Source organism: Empidonax traillii, unplaced genomic scaffold (genome assembly GCF_003031625.1).
Source record: "Empidonax traillii isolate 1590-97213 ecotype Southwest subspecies unplaced genomic scaffold, ASM303162v1 scaffold671:size839176, whole genome shotgun sequence".
NCBI lineage: Eukaryota > Metazoa > Chordata > Aves > Passeriformes > Tyrannidae > Empidonax > Empidonax traillii.
In genome coordinates this window covers 745916-763736 of record NW_020955864.1, presented here as the reverse complement: position 1 = coordinate 763736, position 17821 = coordinate 745916, and positions in this window count along the sequence as shown.

Sequence of the window (17821 nt, the reverse complement as noted above, 5' to 3'; positions counted from 1 at the left end):
AAAGCCATAACCACCAGCAGTGTAAATGTGTAGACCCATTCCCAGCTGCTTCACTCCCTTGATTCACTCTGATGTGTTAAATAATTTGCTAATGAAAGCACAGCCCCTGCAGTTTTCTCAGTAACAAAGACTTGCAATGAGGGCACCCCTGGTTCTGTGAATACAGCATGTTTGTTAGCAACCACATGGCCATCAGCTTTCTGAGGTCTGGCAGGCAGGTGATGGGACTGCCTCTGGAGACTTTGAGAAGTGTTGTCAGGAGCAGACTTTGTACGTGTCTGTGGCTGAACATGAACTTACTTCAACACCATCAGCCCATCTGTGTTCCTGCCTGGCACAGCACTTAGGGATCTTGCTTATGGATTGAACTGGACATAAGATGGTGTCTGTCTTTTTCCTATCTTGTCACTGATTCAATTTTTTACTGTTTCGATGTGGTCCTGAGAAGCAGTGAGAATGAGGAGATGAATGTTGTCTTTAAAGGACTGTAAACAAGCAATCACCCTGATTTCTCAAAGAGAAATGGATCTGACATTGATTTGTCACCTAATACAAACAAAACTCCTATTTCTGTACCTCCCGGAGAGACCTTAGCAGAGAGGTCAGAAGCAGTGCATGGCTTATCTAGGAAAAATTTTGATCATTTTGAATTCACATACTACTTTTTGTTTTGGCTAAAAAGTCTCAAAGTTTCTCTTTCCTGTACCTGGTGATTGCCAGACTTTCAGTTCAGATGCAGCATTGTTGTGCCTGAATGCAGCATATTTCAATCTGTTGTGCTTGAGCACAGGGGAGGCCGTGAACGTAAGGAGGAAATAGTTCAAAACCTACCAGTAATTTTCAATGCTTCGGCTTTCAAAATTGCATTACTTTTCAGTATGGTTTCATATATCTTGACCAATTACTAAAGGTTAGAACTATTTTTCAGTAGGCTGTATTAACATTTTAGTATCAGCTGCTAAATATAGATGAAAAATTCACCTTTTATTTTTGTTTAGTACAAAGTCTACTTCTAAATCGTTGTGGAATTTGTTTTATGGCATTTAGCTAAAAGTCTTCAAATAGTTTATTTTCATGAAAGTTTCATGGCAAAACCTAAAGTGATGATAAAGCTTTCAGAGACTTAACAAACACTTTATATTGCAAACAAATCTGTAATGCTCTGATTATCGAGTCCTTTTATTTCTCTAGTGAAAAAGTTATCTGGAACCTTAAAATAAAAAGTGGTGGTATTAAGCCAAACACCTCCTTGCCAAGGATAGAGTGTTGCTTGCAGGGTTTTTTTTGGGTCTTTTTAGAAGTCTTGATGTCTTTAGCATTCATGTCTTTTTTGGGTAACAGCTGACAAGCTTGGGGTGTGCAAAACACCCCTCCTGAGATCTGACATTTGATCTCAGCAAACAGGAGATTGCTATTTTCATGCACAAATAGAAACATAATTGCATTATCATAAAAGTCAGATTGCTGTTGGCTGTATTGTTAATGCCCATGAGTGTCCTCTTGACCCCAAAGGTGACATCTAATGTAAAAGATTTTTACATAACTGAAATAGCTCCCTCTGCTAACGTCTGCAGGATGAAAGCAGCAAAAATCCAACCATAAATATACTTTAATGTCACTAAAGACACAATTCAAAGTATGTTAACATTTTTATTTTATTTTAAGTCTACAGTAAAACAAAGGAAATAGTTACCGGCAAATGGAAAGGAAAAGTTCATTATCTCAGCTACTGATGTGAAAATTCAGACTCACTCAAATAAAATCAGTGGAAGTGTTTCACTGTCCAGTGCTGCAGATGGAATCAGAATTGGGATCAAAGACTGGAAGCATCTTCTAAACACCAGAAGAAACATCAAAACAGAAATTATAATTTTTATACTGCTCTCCTAAGGAGAGGAGACACAAACAACTACGCTGTATCTGTCTGTCCCATCCTCAGTAACCTGGAGGCCACTGATCTCTTTTAAGGAGATATAACTAAGCAGTATTAATTTAGAAGATGCTGTGTCTCTCTATGTTTTCCTGAAATCAGATAAACTGGGGAGACTACTGCCGTTTGTATGGACCAAGGACTGTGATTGGCTTCACTTTAAAATGCCACATCCAGCTGGGAGCTCAGTCACCAGCTGCAGCCTGTGAGCAAATATGGCTTGGCCAGCTCTCCCTTCAGGGACTGATTGCACACCTCACCACATGCTGAAAGCTTTGTTGAAAGTCACTCCCTTGAAAGAGGAAGTCCCTGCCCTGGGTAAGACATGTTGTAGCGTAGACAGATTGTCATACAGGTGCCCAGTTTCTCTCCTCTGAGTTGTGCAGGAGTGATTCATTGGGTGGTGCTGCACTAGTGGGCTCCCCGCCCATCTCTTCTTCCCCACAATGAGCTGCCTGGCCTGACACAAAATCTTGCTGTATAAATAAGCATAAGTTAAAACAGAGATGGAGAAAGGACATTCTTGTTATTCCTACTTTATAGCAAGGCTCAGAGTCCCTGTGTGTTGTGGTTTAACCCCAGCCAGCCACTAAGCACCACACAACCACTCGCTCACTCCTGTCCTCCAGCCTGGTCAGGAGGAGAAGTGGAAAGAAAGTAAAACCCATAGGTTGAAATAAGAACAGTTTATTAATTGAAACAAAATAAAATATTGTAATAATAAGGATAATAATAATAATGAAAAGGAGAAAGAGAGAGAGAGAGGAATAAATCTAAAGAAGAGAAGTGATGCACAATACAATTTCTCAGCACCCGCTGACTGATGCTCTGCTCATCCCAGAGCAGCAAGGAGCCTCTCACAGCCAACTCCCTGCGTGTGGCATTCTATGATATGGAATATCCCTTTGGCTAGCTCTTTGGGCACCTGCTCATTGGCAAAGCATGGGGAACTAGAAAGTCCTCGACTTAGAATAAGCACTACTTAGCAACAACTGAAACACCAGTGTGCTATCAACATGATTTTCATATTGAATCCAAAACACAGCACCGTGCCAATTAAGAAGAAAATTAATTCTATCCGAACCAAAACTAGAACAGTGTGTTACACAAGACCTAAAGGGACAGTCAGCATCAGAACTGGGAGGTAAATGCAGAACCTCGAATCACAGCCTGTAACCAGGGGTAAACTCTTTCACAAATTCCTCACAAGCTGCTGTGGGAGAGAAAGTAGATTTCTGAGGAAATGAACAAGTGCACAGAAATTTTCAGCAGCACTGGATACAAAGCAGTCAACAAAATTCCTGCACAGACAGCATCTTTGATATATTTCTGGTAGTACTTCATGGTCCTTCTTTGTGGGTTTAACTACACACAGCCCAGGTCTTTATTTTATCAGGAAGCTTGAAATTTGCAGCAGCAGTGCTGACTGCACTCCCTGCACACCTGGAATGCACTTCACGCCTTAGCAGTAAACAAAAAAAAAGACCTAATAATCTCAGGGATGTCATGCTGATTTCTGCTTCTCCCTTTCCAAATCGCTCCTTGGTTTTGCCACAGGCAGGTGTGCTGCAGGTATCTGAAAACCCCTATCCTCAGAAGGGAGTCCTCAAGTCTGCATTGTCCTCCAGGACTTGGTTTCAGTTCCCTTAGGGGAAAAGCCCTGCAGCTGAGCTAAAGCACAAAGTTTTCTCAGTGGGAGGGAAACAGCAATGTTGCAGCTCCCTGTGCGCCACCACAGGCAGTGCTCATGGACTCTTATTCCCTGCAGCTGAGGTTCAGAAATCATTCCCACACAGACCTGCCAGGGCATCTTAGTGCTGCTGTTAAGCGACTAAAACCAGGAACACACTTGCACCTCTGCCGTGGTGGCAGGGCTACACTCACAGGTGGAGGTGTCCCCGGTGCACTGAGCAGGTCCTATCCTCGTGTTCCACTCAGGTGGACAGTGGTACTCTTGGCAACGGTTCCAATGACAGATATATAGCTTCTTCTGTGGCTGCTGGTAGATGTATTTCTATCATACATGCAGCTATCTGACTCCTGTAAGAATGGAAATTAGTTTATTTCCCAGACCAGACAGCAGGGAATTATAATCTGCAAGTGACTACAGGGTCACTTTCTCCATACAACTTAATTTAGGCAATTATCCTCGACCCTGTATCCAACAATTGCTTAATAAAAATACTCTTTTTATTGAAAAAGCTTTGTTCTGTGACCTTTTTTTTTTTTTTCAGTCCGAAGGTCTGATGCCCTCCTTCAGTTGGTTCAGCTGCTGCCCTCGTGATAGTGGTAACTACCTTGCTGGTGTCTTCCCTCCCTGGCTGGTGAAGGACAAAGAATTCTGCTCTCATTCTTGCTTCTCCTTTTTGAGGTTGCTGCCCTGGGCATCTGGAAGGGATGGATAAGAACAACCTGAGGTGGGACAGTGCTGCTTGAAGAAACTGAATCCTCACCCTATGTGAGGGAGTGGGGATAAGACCAGGAGCTTTTGCAGCTGGTGACCAATAATGGCACAGTAGGATCATGCAAGCAGTGCTGCCTCCAGTTTCAAACAAATAAGACTAATTTGAGTGTGCTTGTATGTATTCATGTGCTTTAATTTTTCTCTGAACTGTCCACAAAACCTTTCTTTGTGTTGTGGTATGCGAAAGGGTAGCTCTGTCATATTGCAGGAGAGCAAATGTCCCTGTGTGCCTCTCTGGCCCAGCTGGTTAGCACCGGTGACACAACCCATAGCCAGCACAGCACAAAGAAATACACAAAGTTGCTCACACCCCGGCCTTGTTTTCAAACGCATAGGGGCAGGTCTCTCCCCAAGCCTACGACATGTCTCAGACAGTAGTCTCTAGTGGCTCTGCTCCTGTCAGAAATGACCAGCCCTCTCATTTGAAAGACTGAAATCTCATCACAACCAGAATTCCCCAGAGCTCAGTGGATGCTATAAGTCCCTGCTTGCTTTATTCAGTCAGGTGATAACATTACTTTTAACACCTTCAGTATTACGGGGAAGGTAAACAGAGGGCTCCGAGCAACCCGATCCAGTTGAAAGAGATTGCAACTAGATGACCTTTAAAGGTCCTTCCAACCCAAACCATTCTATAATTCTATGATTCTGTGATTCAATTTCATATGAGAAAAAAAATATGCGCTATTTCAGATCTTACTCTTTTTATTTCTGGCCTTCAGATTAGGTGGGAATTGGTGCCTTATATTCAAGATGTAGTGTCAAATTTCCGCCTCTACTATCACAATATTCCTGTGTGCTAAAGCATCTCTTGGCATGCTACAGCAATAATACATTTATCAGCCAAATCTGTTTCCAGCTGAGAGAAAAAATAGATTTTGCTTGGGAGCTTCAGAGTATTTTAAATAGCAGGGTGATTCCCTGAATATACAGATGAGCAATTAAATCATGTACTGTATGTTACTGCTCCCATGAATAATGCATGTGCCAGCCAGCATTATAAAATAAAACAGTGCTACATCACAATCTGGTACAGGTGATCTAAAGATACTGGGATCCTTAGGAGAAGGACTAAAACATAGCAACAGTGCTCACTTGGTTATCTGTCACCCAACATTGTCCATAGCAAAGGGAGATTCTCACCGTCTAACATGAGATGTCCACCACAAAGAGGTGTGAGTTAGTGCTAGTAACTGGACACTGCCTTTTATAATCGTTGATGAGAAATAGGCAATTTCAGAGTACAATTTCTTTGGTCAGTTTAATGTTTTCTTTATGATGACATGGTGCAATGAATCCTATCTACTCATTCCGAAAATGTGCTTCTGTCAGCTGCAGTGGGAGAAGGCTCTGAGGAAAGGGTTTACCCTTCTTTTAAAGACCATTTTTTTCCCCCAAATAGCTCTTTGTCTTTTCTTTCCTCACAGACTTCAGGAAAATATCTTAGAAAGAGTGGGTCAGGATTTGATGCTTGCCGATGAAGAACAAGAGAGTTCTGTGCTGCAGGTCCCGTGCAGGCAGAGCTGTCAATCACACAGGCTGTTTATCAAGCCTTTGACTTATACTTCAAACCTTTACTATTTCCCACAGCCTGTGTTAAAACAAACAGAAAAACGTAATTATCTGAGGAGCTAAACGGCTTTCCAGTCAGTAAATACAGAGCTGACTAAATCCAGGTCTTTTGCTGACCCAGCACTACTGATGTATGTGAGTGTGGGTCATCAGCTGCTGTGAATGGACTTGGCAACACAGATGTCCCCACTTTGTAATTTGCATGGATATCTCCATGTTGTGATCTGCACAGATGCCCCCATATCATGATCCAACAGCAGATCTGTTCTCCAGTGAGAGTAGGGTGGCAAGTCCTGCACATCAGAATGATTTGTAACTGAGGGTTTTCTCTGATGTGAAATTCAAATACCTTCAAGCAAACCAATAACTTTTGCTTGTGGATGGAAAAGGGAGAAATGGTTTTCTAGAGAATATTCACTAACATTTGTATCATTCAACAACCTATCGTGTCCTGATGTCATTAAAGTAATGAGGAAAAGAAAACCACCTTTTTCTTGGTAGAGGGTCAGAGGACCCTATCAAGGAAAACGCTGTCATAAAGAAAGCATTTTACAATCAAGTAGCCAATTATGCCAAAATAAAAATAAAAGTGTGTAAATGACTGAATAATTAGAGCTGTAACAATTATAGGTTTCAGTAGAAATTCTGAAATGTGAAAATGTATGAAAAACTCAGTTTGTAAAAGATTAGCATAGTGCTAAAGATCAGATCAGACTAAAAAATAACCTTTTCCATCCAAGCAATAGGTCATTTTTGAACAGAAGGGAAACTGCAGGTAGCATGAAAGGTCAGGATTTTGGTACAGTCTTAAAGAATATTGGTACAAATCCATGGGTGAAAATCCCGTCCTTCTGAGAACAAAGTGAAAGGGACACCAAAGAGGAGGAAAAAAGGTCTGGATATCCAAATCCTACAGAAACTTCATTATCCCTGAGTGCCAAAGACCAGACTTATAAGGGCAGCTGACTACATTTATCAGCCTTACCTGCTGACTCTCTCTGGAAACTCCAAGCTAATCATCTTTCCAGTAAAGCATATAAAGGAGTAAACATGAGCCCTCTGAAAGCTGAAGACTCTGTCACAACTTTCATGTTCTTCTGCTTACCTACTGCTCTTTCTTTCTTTCATTCACTTGTATTTCCAGACCCCTCTTCTCCAGCAGACAGCCTCTCCAAGGACTGTAGACTGGGTGCTCGAGCCAGGGTACAGTATGAGGCACATTCAGTAAATTCAATCTGCATAAGCCACCCAAGGCACCCAGCCTCAGGTGCTCCACAAAACTGATGCAAGTACGAAGGTGGAAGTGCAATATCAGAGACCACTTCTGAAAAAAAACCAAACCCAAGACACAACTCTCCCCTCTCAGGTCAATATTTTAAATCATCTCAGTCAAACACAGTAAAAATATCAATGTCAATTCAAAGTCATGATTTTCAATTGGTGAGGGTGTGTGTTTGCTTGTTTGTTTATATAGGGTGAGTTTTCCATTTTTATATTGTCCACCAAGTTAAAGCAGTGCAGCTTCCTGCATCTCCCTTTTCTGAACACGCCCACACATAGGTGACAGGAGCATGACCTGTTCTAGGCTTGACCAGGTGATACTGTTGACATCTAACCACACTGCTGCCTGTAGCAGGGCTGTCCTGGATTATTTACTCAGCCCATTTACATGGACTGATGTAATTTTGAGAGTGAAGGTGCTGCTGCAGGATACGTCAGTGCAGCTCTGTCTGTGTTTGTCTTCTCAGACAGCTCCCAGCAAGTCTAAATTTAGAGCACTCCCAGCCTGTCTTATCAACTAGATACATAAAATCTGGTATCAATTTAATTAATATTCACACAGCGCTGCTGCAGAGGGTCCCCTGAATGTGGATGGGAATTCTGTGCAGACAGCAAACACATAGATGTAAGAGGGAGCACACACTTGCCTTTTCTCGGTGTTGGCAGAGAGGTACTTGCAGCCCCTGTGCTGAATGCAACCCTGTTCCCCCCCTGGGCGCTGCCCTGGAGACTGGCAGCATCGGGGTGGAGTTGACAACCTCTCCATCCTCCTCCTCAGTGGCTGCAGGGAGGTGTGGGGTACAGCCGCAACCTCTGGGGCCTCTGTGGACATCACCATACGGGACAAGTCCCAGCAACAACAGTGGCACCACAGTCACTACGAGACAAGACTGCCAAGCTGCAGATGAGGGATGAAGGTCTTAGCACTGAGGAAGACTCCAAATTTGAAGGAAGTTTTGTGTGGCTCCACATGTTTGCCATGCAGAGATAGCGTGTTGTGCCATGGGCAGACTCATCCTCCTGCCTCAGCAGTTGCTGATGTCAGCCAGACTGCCCTTGTCCTCAGGGCTGCAGCATCCTACAGGAGTAATAGCTGGACTAACGGATGGATGTGGGCAGGGATGGTGCTTTGGCAGGGCCATGCCATGTTCTACGCTTCTGCTCAGGTAACACATGGTTCATCCCAAGGCATGGTGTGTGTTCGGACTGGTGTCATTAGGTCAAAGCAAGAGTGTTTGGCTCTCTGGGCATGTGGAGAATGGAGAGAAGGGTCACCCTGGTGTCATTACCCCCTGCAGCTGATATCTCCTGCAACATCGTCTACGACAGAGACTGTGTCTGCATGTTTGCTGTTGGGATTTGTGACAGCTGAAGTAACCTGGGAATTCTGAATTTCCAATGAGAAAGTATTCACCGATTTCCACATAGGAAAGATTCTATGCTAATAGCATGGCACTAGGCATAGAGTACATGAGAAAAATGATTCTCACTGTTTCATATGCTCAGCCCAATCTTAAAACCACAATCAACAAAACAGAAGGACACGGAGGGGAAAAAACAAATTTAAAAATTAATTTAGAGGGAGCGCTTACACCAGGATTAGTGATTTAATTCAATGCAGAATTACTCTAGGCATGCATAATTCAGAGTCAGCTTTGTACTTCAACTCAGAAAGAAAAAAAATTTCTGACACTTGTACTCTAACAAAATGCAATGGGAAGTGCTTAACTTTTTCACTCTAAGTATCATTACTACGAGGATTTCTTATGAGACTGTGGACCAAATGAAAAGCAGGAACTGTGATTTTCTGGATTTCAGAGCAGCTTAGTAGCCACCAGCATTACAGACACGGTTTTCAGCAGTGACCTTCAAAGTTGCAGTAAGTAGCCCACAGAGAGAGCTGGAAACCACATCAGTGGTATTTTCAGTTAGTGTGGTGAGGACTGTCTGGGAGACACGTTACAAGCTGGCAGTGGTCCACAGGCTCAACTACTTTAGAAACCACTGATGTAATTTGTGGCATAAATAGTGTTTTTCTGCAGCCTTGAAACCTTTCAGAAAATAAATAACATTTTATTTTATGGAGACACTTTACGAGTCTTTCCATCAAGCACATATAAGATATGCAGTAATAGCTCTTAAGGGAGTCATCACTCAAACATCAAGTGACTTTTGACACTGCAAGTAAAGTTATTATGCCAAAAATAGGAAGTCTAAGTAAGTAAACATTCATTATATCACACAAACATTGATCTTTTACCTATGATATTTACTAGTAGCTGCTAAGAGACTACCGACTTATCTATTATATACAGTAGAAGAGGTGAATGACAGGGAGGGATGAAAAGTTTTCCTGAAATTTTAGTAATCTCTTTTCCCTGTATTCAGAAAATTCAGTCTTTGAAGAGTTTAGTGAAGGCTACCATCAGTCCAAAATGTGCCCATATGTCAGCGCTAGGATTTTAATCCATACTGCCAGGCTCCTTGTAATTTAGGATTTAGAAGTTTTCTTTTTGGTCTGCTGCTGATACACAAATAGAGGGAAAGACTTTTTAATACCAATTACAAAGGAAAATATCATTGTTTAACAGCTGCCTGAAAAATCCTCTGCAAATGCCAAAAGATCTCGCAAGATTGGGGGAATTTTTTTGTTGCTCAGAATTTTACATAAGAATAAAATAAAAAGAGGCTCTGAAAGGAAATGCTGCTAATCTACTTAAAACTGGCATAGTTTTACTGAATGCAGAACATTTAGAATTTTCTCCTTTTCTTTCCGTTTAGTTATTGATTTAATTTTTAAAAGCTCTGAAAGCAGAGGCTGTAGGAGATTTGGAAACATTTTCCTTTTAAAATAAAAGGAATCAGCTGTTAATATCTAGCTCTGGTAAAGAACTTCACAGCCACAACCTTAAATTTCATTGCTTGGTTCCCAAAGGAGGGTTATATTATATCCCTCTTTTTGCTTCTTTGGCTCTCTGGCTTGGGTAAGTATAAGGCTGCTCAGTCTTCTTATGAAAGATGGTTAAAGGAGTGTAACAATAATGTCCTGGCATCTTACTTGGGAAGTGAGATTGGCTTTAGAAGGGGTGGTTCAAACACCCATTTCTATCTACCAAGAAAATACCCTCAACACAAGAGACTGAGTGAGCATAGGATCTCCTGGTCAAGGGCTGTGGGAATCATGAGAATGTAGGCAAGGGCACTTGGTGGGGAAACCAGGAATTTCATCAACCTCATTTTATCCTGTCCTTGAATACAAAAAAAGAAATGTCTCAGGATACAAAACTCTACAGCTGAGTGCTCTCAAAATCAATGCAATTTGTCGGCAATTTGGTTTTCATCAGTCTTTCTCCTATTTTGTGAATTGCATTTCGATAGTGCTAGGTTGACAGTTGGACTTGATGATCTTAAAGGTCTCTTCCAACCTTGATGATTCTATGTTTCTATTCTTACGCCCAGTGTCACACTTTAAAGTAGAGCAGTTGCTTTATATCTAAAAAAATACTTACAGGCAGGAACCTGTGGAAATACTCCAGTGTTTGTGCAATGCAGGATTTTGTGCATAAAAGTTAATGTGTTCCTAAGAACATGCTGAAAGAGTTAGCATGCCCTTAGTGTGTGGGAAGGTCATTTTTGATTCAAAAAAATCCCACACAGTGGGCAGGAATCTGCCACAGTTTTCTTGTTAAAATTTCTGCTTCTCTCCATTTCTATCGTTGCTTCCCTTAGTCTGCAGTGGCACACACAGTACAGCCAGGTCAGCTAGTTTAACAACCCTAGCAACAGCACCTTGATGAGACATGGTTGTGCTTCTTCTAACTCAAAATTCTCCTTAGAGGACATGGAGAAAGCAGCATGCATGAAGTCAAAGGTGCCCTCCTTAGCCCTTGTCCAACCTCAGGTTCCATGGGGAACCCCAAAATATTTCCAGAGAAAAAAATAATGCTACTCACTTCCACAAATATAAATCCATTAAAACCCAGATTGCAAGACGCTGCTGTAAAATGTAAGTAAATTTTCTAGGACTTGAAAGCACAAATTCATGAAAGACCTGCTCTTCTTGTCTGTCTTTGTGGGAAGTCTTATATGTGTTCTTGGGCCTTCTCTGCATGACTCCACACTGGATGTGGGAACACACAAGGCAAACATAAGCCCCAAGGCTTTAGATAACACGCAAATGCACGTTATTGGTTATTTGTTTTTGTGTATTGGTTATATGTTTTTGTGAAACAGATTTTACAAGTGATTTCCCTGGAAGCGTTTTGGGGCCAAAAGCCCCTGAGGACATTTTGACATACACTAATCACAATCATTTTCTGTGGTGACCAACATCTCTGGGCTGCCTGGTGCAGTTTAGATCCCCTGTAACAAAACACAAAAGAAAATCTTTGGGACTTACTTCCCTGTGACTTACAGAAATATCACCCAGTAATTGTCCTTTTGGGTTTTTGCCTGGAAAATGGGATTTCTTCTCTTTCTCTTCTCCAAGTCATTGCCTCAAAGGCCTGTTAGTTCCTAGGTTTATAGGTGAAAAGCTGCTGACAAAGAGTCAGGCAGAGGATGAGCTTTTATGAAGAAAAGGAATCCCCAGACACCACCACAACAGTCAATCATGTAGCTGACTGAGGGGTATATCCCCTGCTTTTCATTTCCTGATATTGTCTGCCTCCTCACAAAAAGAACAGCTATAAATGGCTATTCTGGTATTTTTCAAAAAGGAAATAATAAAAAGGAATATGCAAATTTCAACTTATTTTTAATACCTTCTTTAATAATACTGAATGTTCTCAGCACTCCAGGGGAAGCAGAAGGAGTGGTATGTGCAGCCTATTTTTAGTCTCTCAAACGTTACTTCCAGCGCACCCAGTAATGTATTATGGATTTCCGGATAGTACAAAAGCCATTGAACTCATTTAATTTCTCAAAGTCTATCTAAAATTCAGTAATTGTCTCCAGCTGTCTGAATTTTCACTACCTCTCATTAGTCTGGTTGTGCTGAACCTTCCCATCACTTTCACTTTAGCCATCCTGCCACTGCCTGCCCTGCAAATGCCTGGCAACCAGCAATGCATAAGGAAGGCTCTCATGTGGTGGCAGCTGCATAAATTGGTCTCATTTCATGCATCCAGCATGGAGGGGGTAGCTGCTCCTCTGGCTGTACAGGGCAGCCTCTCACATTAAACCCTTCTGTTTCATAGGAGGAGATTACAAGATTACAAGGGGATGCTCTCAGAACCGAAATTTCAAATGTGTAAGTGCTGGCAATACACATTGTGTGAAAGGTTGATATTTAGCACAAAAGTTCCTACCAACAGTTCTAAAACAAATTGGGCTACTGTGGGTAAAAGGGAAGTTTCTTCTCAGGATTTTACATAATTAATAGCAAGAAGACAAAGATTAACTATCAAAAAATCAGATTACTAGCAGGACACATGAGGTTAAACACTGGGAACATTCAATGCATTCTACACGTACCTACACAGGCCATTTTGTATGAGTGTGACACACTTGGTTCAACGTGCTGATGGAAAAGAAGTCACATGTGTGGTGCACAGCCTGAAGATAACACGAAATAAATCAAGATAGTCTAATCTAAATCTGTCTGCAAAAATTGTCACCAGAACACTAAGTAAGAGGGCAATAAGCTGGCAGGTGAAATTGAGTGCAAATAAAAGCACAGTCAAGCTCAAAGAGAAAATTATCTTGAGCACACACACCCATCCACATCCTCTGAATTACCCCTTATGAGCCAGAGAAGAGCTCTTGATATCAATGTGACTAGTTGCCTGGAAATGTCACTCAGTGCTCAGAGACACTCAGAAGGACAAGTAAATTATTAAGCATGTGGTCAGTAGTATGATTGCTGCAGTAGAGTACAGAATCTTTGTATATTAGATTGTAGTTAGAAGGAGTAGATGCGTGTTCAGGCATGCAAACCCTTTTCTGCATCTCAGGAACAGAGAGTGAAATGGGAAGCATGATTATATCACCATATAAAAGCATATAAATGCACCTTCAATATTGCTTGCAGTGTCAGTCATCCCAGCTTAAAAATACGATAAATTTAAAAAATACAGAGATAAGACATATGGAACAGCTTCTTTTGAGAGCAAAAAAAATTAGTTTTAGATTCTTCAGCATGCAGAAAAGAGATTAGACATGGGTCTGCATAGACAAGAACTGGTACTCCAGTGAAAATTAATAGGGAAGAACAATTGATTTTCCTCACAATACTAGGACTGTGAACACCTAATATGATTAGTGGGCAGTAGGTTTAAAATAAACAAATTGAAGTGCTTTTTTATGCAATATCTAACTTAACTGTGGAATTCTGTGGAACAGTTTTGCATTCTTTTGAAGGAGAGGGAAACCAGAACAGATAAAATTATAGCAATACGGGAAGATCAGAAATGTAGGTGTCACATTTAAAGGTCAATGGCTAGGAGAGGGAACAAATATCAAAACGCCCTTGTGTACACAGGATATTTAGCAGACTGGTGAAAATAATTTATCCTGTGAAAACCCTTGGTGAAGATAAAGAGAGGATGTTCTTTGAATTAGCAGTATGGCTGCAGTGCGTTAAAACTTGCTCTGATATGACACAATGCTTAGCAAATCTGCAAACTAAGTTATGCCCCATTTTAAAACCCTGAATTTGTTACACTTTCAAGCTTTTTGCTCTGTGGCAAGCCAGTCAATAATTGCTGGTTTAGACACAAAACCCCATAATCCGTGGACTAATCTTAAACAAGCACATATCCCCAGACACCTTTTGTGTTGTTCCTCTCACTGCTGCAGTTGCGCTTCTGCCTCCTCTAATCCATATGGTTCAGCAGCCACTGACTTAGCCACAGAATAACTTCTTTCTTGTGATCCTGGCTCTCTATCAGCTCATGCTCAGCCTTCATTTGCGAGTTATTTCCTGCACAAGTTTGACTTTTCCGACTCTTTTTGCCAGGTGACTAGCAAGCAAGAACTTGTGGAGACACACAGGCCAAGAAGGGTAGCACAGGGACACCTCAAACACACATTTAAGGAGTTTTGCCCACAGAATTATGTCAGCCTGAGGGTTAAAGAAATTGCATGTTCAGCTGACAGAGCTGTGCCAGGAGATGGCCTTGGAGAGACACAGAAATCTTGTTCATGGCAGTTTGCCAGGAGAGCTTATGTCGTTACTCCAACCATTACGAACTCCACTGGGAAAACAATTTGTTCACTAGCACAAACTGCAAAAGAGCATTTGCCACTTGAATTTGGACATTGAGATGAGGTCACTTCTGGCTACAGCTCAAGGTAAAGGGTGTGTGTGGCAGAGAGGAAAGGCCATGGGAGCTAAGTAGGGCTCAGTCAAGTAAGGCAGAGATTAAAGAGTGGTCATCACCCAAGCTGATCTGCGAGAAGTGGTGCACAGTGAATGGCTCCTTGGCAGCTCCTCTCCTCCCCAGCTACTTTGGAGCAGCTTTTATCTAAACATAGCCCTAGGTAGAGCAAAGCCTGTGCATGAGAACTTGGTTTGATGCAGTGTTGAAGAGAAATCTTGCACTTCCACTGCCTCACCCCAGCTGCACTTGCACTTGCCTCATTCTTGCACTTGTTGGTGACAGGCTATTTGTCCAAGCTGCAGAGATGCTGTTTAATGCAGCACTTGCCAAATTCATCATTATGATGTCCCAGTGAAATTTCCTTTTTCCACATAATCCCAGTAGTTTTGGGAACATATTTTTACTCAGATCAAAGCTTCGGAGCTCTGCAAGGACGACCTTTCACAGCTGTACCTGCACTGGGTACTGGTTGCCCACCAAGGAGGGGCATGGACTGCTGTATCACCCATGGGGCATCTGGCAGCCACCTGTCTCCATGTCCCCTGTGCTCCTTAGCAGCCTGACTAGGGATGTGTAGGTGTTTTGCAAATGTCCCAGAGAGAGCTGGGCCATGGAGGAGGAAGGGGCTGTGTTATACCCTGTCTTTAAAAAAGCTGCCTTTGGCCTTAACTTGCCTGTTTCCTCACCTTCCCAGTGCAGCACCATATGTCATCTCCTCCAGAAGCTGTGAGCCACGAGGCATTGGGTGTTTGGGCTGCTCCTAACATGGGAGGCCCAGATGGGGCAGTAGTTGATGGCCATAACTATGCAGTCCTCCAATAATCCCACAACAGTGGGATGAGCACGAAAGCTATCTCCCGATGTAGCTGTGAGACTGGTTGTGCCCCCACGTCTGCAGGCTGATGTCCCCTGCATTTCACATTGCAGCTCATGCAATGGAACCGTAGATCCAATTTGTCATTGCCTGAGAAGGTGAATCAGATCCATGTTTAAACAGGTGAATTTCTCTTCCAGTAACAGCCTATAGGAGCAAACTGAGAGGCTCTGCTTTTTTTTCATGTTTTATGACAGCCAGCATGTAAGCTTGTAGCGCTTGGCAAGCAGAGGATGAGAGCTCCACTTGACTTCCTCACCAATTCCTATGTTTCATTTCACGGTCTCCCTTTACTTTTGTCTTGTCAATACGCTCCTACCTGCTTTACCTTGCACTCTTAACTCCTCCTCCTACCTTCACCTGGCTGCCTGCACCAGCCCCTCCACCATGGATGCATCCCCTGTGGCCAGGGCAAGGTGGGCTTCAAGGAGTACTTGATGGGGTAAATGCAGGAGAAATTAAGGGCATGTTGGTGTCTGCAGATCAGAGAGGCATCAGCTCAAACATCTGCCTTTAATGCCTCTAAAAAAAGGACAGCAAAGTTAAGAGCGAAGAACAGAGCAACACCTTCATGCTATCATTTTTCTGTGCCTTTTTTTAACTACCCAGAGAAGAGAAGTGTGAAATGCAGCCCCAGAACAGGCTGCCCATAAAAATTATTTTTTGTAATAACTTCTCCCTCTTTTTCCAGCACCTTGCAGTCTGGATAGATTTTTCACTATGTTGCATTCAACTTACAAGTCTAAGGTGAAACAGTAGAAGCAAACCAGATTATGTTGCTTGCTAGGCTATTAATTATTATTTCTTTAATTATTTTTTTTTGAAGAGCACTCAAGACTAGTTCATAGTATTTACCTTTTCCCAGCTACAACAGACTTACATGACAGCAAACACCAAAGAATGCAATGGGCTTTTTCCTGATCTAAACATTTTGTGTGGAGAAAATGTGTAAGGATGAGAGAAGTTGTCCCTAATTGTTAGTTGAGAACAGAGAAATTAAGAAGCAAGTCATCAAAATAAAGTCTGAAAAATAAAGAAGAGGAAAGGAAGAAGGGTGTGCTGCATGTCTTAGGCACATCAGTGCGATGCCAAGCCTGGAAACAAGTGGTGACAGGAGAAACACAGTTTATGCTGAGAAATAAGAAAGGCAGCCACAAAGGTAAATAGGATGTAAGAGACCCTTATTAGAGTTTACAGTTATGACAGAAAAGTTATCCATCTACTGGAAAAAGTTTGATGAGGGCATAGCCACAGAATTAAATCCTTTAGCTGCACCCCATTTTGGTTTACTATTTTACTGATGAAATTTCTCCCTATTAAGACTAATGCAGCAATCTCCTTTTCAAGAAGGCTAGCTTGAACTATTTTGAACCTGGGGACCAGAGTTTAAAGAAATCCCTCTGAAAATGAGTTTCATTTGCCTCTTTGCTGTTTTGGACAGTCAAGTAAGCTTTTGCAGGAATTTTATGCTGTTATTCACATTTTCACGTCTTCCCTACAGCAATTAATTAAAGGTGGACACAACTGGTATAAATGCATTCTCAGGAAACTGGTGGGTCTGGATATAAAGGCTGGAATGCGGATGCATGTGGGAGGGTGAGGAACTGAAAACACTGTGTAGAGGTGTGAATGGTCCTTAAGACTTTAGACCTCCCTTTGGATCCATAAAATATATCACCTTTAGAAAGGGGGATGGTGTGAGTTGCTCCCAGCATCCCAGGGTACACTCCAGTGTCACAAGAGTGGCTGCCAGGGAAGTGTGCAACCAGGATGCTCTTCAAACACTCTGCAAGTCAATGGCCTCATCACTGCAAGTGGTGACAGCCTTGATGCTCTGTCGCTCGGCTTGTATTGAGAGCTCAATTTTGAGAGTGGGGAATCTCATCAGTAATCTGTAGAAAAAATCTCATCAGTAATCTATAGAAAGAAGGTATAAGCCTCTTTAACTATACACGTGAAAGGAGAAATAAAGGCATCAGAGCAGTCACTCAGCAGAGGGCTGTGCAGAGCAAGCACAGTTACTTCCTTCACCAAGCTTCACACCCCAGCAGACATCAGAGATGAAGCTTCATGACTCAGTGCTCTGTTCATGAAAACTTTGCTATCTGTGAGAGCAGGTAAATAAAACAAAGCACAGACAAGCCTATTATAGTCAAGTCACACAAATCTATGTGTGTTTGTTGTCAAGGTCACGCTCTATAGGGCAGAGGTTTTCCAAATATTATAACCTCTCTAAATTGGAATAGGATAGGATAGGATAGGATAGGATAGGATAGGATAGGATAGGATAGGATAGGATAGGATAGGATAGGATAGGATAGGATAGGATAGGATAGGATAGGATAGGATAGGATAGGATAGGATAGGATAGGATAGGA